A 2,492-nucleotide genomic window follows, 5' to 3' on the forward strand; every position below is an offset into this window, starting at 1 on the left:
TGATGTATGAATATGGTTCAAGTATCAATTATTGACTAATGTGTAGGATTACCTACAAAACTAATGTGTGTATCTCTGGTGGGAAATCTGTGGCCCTTCAGAAGTTCTTAGATTCAAACCCCCATTAGCCCCAACCAGCACGGCCAATGGTCAGGGATGAAGGGAACTCCAATCCAGCAACAAGTGAATGGTCACATTTACCTCACCCCTAGTGTAAAATGAAACATTGGCAGGTTATTGCTCACCCTTGAGGAGTTGTGCTGTTATTGCAAGTAATGCCAGGAATGGGTTTACACAGTGAAAAATGAACCAAGTGAGAAGAGGTGAGTCTATTTTGTCAATGCCACGGACCAGATAGTGTTTTGTTAGAACTAAGTGGAATTACGTTGAACAAATCAGGTTTTGCAAACAACAAATCCCCCTAATCTATTGAAAACTCATGGGACTGTGTGTAGGTGTTGTCAATTCCGCGGCAGGAAAGAATGCGAACTCTCACCACGGGGATATGTTAACAATTTGTAACGCAACAATTAACAGGGATATTGACATGCATGTGCATTTGTCAGGGAGCTGGCATCCCATAGACTTGCTAAGTAACACACAATGCATATCCTGTACGACATCTTTTCCTAACACGGACTGTTTTCCTGTTTTGGTTGTCGCTTAAGCAAGTGACTTGTGCCTACACGGTGAAGCGTGCCTTCCCATTTCAGAGTAGCTCTCTCAGCTGAGGGTGACTGTGTTGCAAGGAAGTATGTTGTACAAATGATTCTCCTTCTTTTTAAATAAGAAATGCTCGTCAATTTGCATTATCCTCACTGCCGATTTCACAACTGGCAAACCGTGATAAACATAAATCAGCAAAATTATAATTAGGAAAACATTTTTCAAGCCTGCCTCCTTGGGATTTAGAAGTTCAGAATGTTTTTCTTTTCTTTTCTTTTTCCTTTCCCACAAAAGGCTAGGTTGCCTTTTATTATGGTCTGCCTGATGTTAAGTCTGCACCCCACTCTTGTCAGCTTCCCAGCCTTTCATAGTATTCTACAGACCCACTAAAGTAAATAAGATGTCCTCACAGATAATGGAAACCCCACTAGCACTGTGTTAGTGCCTTTTCATGCCAATTAAACACATTTTATACAGTCATAGTAGATGCATCAATGACTGCATACTAGACTCCAGCAGAGCTCAGCCAAACAACTGCACTGCAAATGCAATTTCAGGAGCCTTTCAGTGCAGTTTAAGCATGTGCAAATTGTTCCAATGGAAAACACTGATTCTGAAAGAGAAATATATATTTACATATGCACACACTAATTATTTGCAGTTGATTACTGTGGTAATAAAGAGCTTGTGGTGCTTAATTTAAATTAATCCTCCTTTAATGAAAAACCAAGCTTGGAGCATAAAGAAATTTTGACAGATACAGTTATTGCACAAACATACATTTATATACGCCAAGGCAAATGAACAAGCTATCATGTTCAGGCCAAGCTATAATTACCTTGAATTATAGCATTTGTATTGTATCTAGTTATGGGAAAACAGAAACCAGATATTTATTTTATATATGATAGACTGTCTCTAGGTGCATGTGCGTGTGTGTGTGTGTGTGTGTGTGCGTGTGTATATATATATATATATATATATATATATATATATATATATATGGACTACTTTTGCAAAATATGAGGATTCCGGTAACAAGCAGGAAATCCACTTAATAAATTGCATTTCTTTTCTTATAATAATATGTCCAAGTTGCTGCTACATTGTTATCTAGAGAATGACTGAAATTTAAAACGCTGGCAGGATCAAAAGTGTTAGATGGCTACAATTGACAGAATTAAATAAAGCTGGGTTGCTGATCAACCACTGCATTTGCTGAGAACAAATGTATCTAAAAGTAAAAAATAAACCAGCAGCCTCTTTTGAGTTTACAGCGACACTGAGTGTGATAGTGGGATTCATCCTGCATCCAGTGTCCGGCATGACAGCGACTGTATGTCTGGAGGCCCCACTGAGTTGTGTAATGAGACAGGCTCCAAGCACCTGATCAGGCCTGTTTGTGCCCCGAGGCACTCCAGAATGCCTGCATGTCCCCGTCCCTTAAAGTGGTGACATATATCCTCCCTTTAAGACAAGAATACTATTACGAATCCCAGAATATAAATTACGCTTTCATCTTTCTCTGGTTTTTCTTTCTTTTGCTTCAGTTTTCATTCCAGTATAAACTTCCCTGTCAAAAGGACATTTCTGATGTGTCAAATTCGCCATTGTAATGAACGGGCTGACAAATGTGGATGGTGAGTAGGCATTTGGGTCTGCCGCAGCTGCCTGCAGCCAAGAGAAAACCATGACTTTCACAAGGATAACGAGGCTTTGAAAGATGGCTAAAATGTCGCCATCAACCTGCCCTTCTGCTACTTAGTAATTAGATAATTAGTCAGGCCCTAATTATGGGATCAAGGTGCAGGAAAACAATTAGTGGA

General features: G+C 39.6%; 1 long non-coding RNA gene across 1 annotated transcript in view; it reads left to right on the forward strand.

Moving 5' to 3' along the window:
• Nucleotides 1-667: 667 nt before the first annotated feature.
• The window catches only part of LOC117047773, a 3,289-nt gene continuing 1,464 nt past the window's right edge, over nucleotides 668-2,492 (forward strand). Inside the window, exons 1-2 of the long non-coding RNA XR_004426768.1 lie at nucleotides 668-752; nucleotides 2,217-2,306. This is a non-coding gene — a long non-coding RNA (uncharacterized LOC117047773). The remainder of the gene's footprint in view (nucleotides 753-2,216; nucleotides 2,307-2,492) is intronic.

The sequence above is a fragment of the Lacerta agilis genome, chromosome 6 (assembly GCF_009819535.1).
Source record: "Lacerta agilis isolate rLacAgi1 chromosome 6, rLacAgi1.pri, whole genome shotgun sequence".
NCBI classification, from domain to species: domain Eukaryota; kingdom Metazoa; phylum Chordata; class Lepidosauria; order Squamata; family Lacertidae; genus Lacerta; species Lacerta agilis.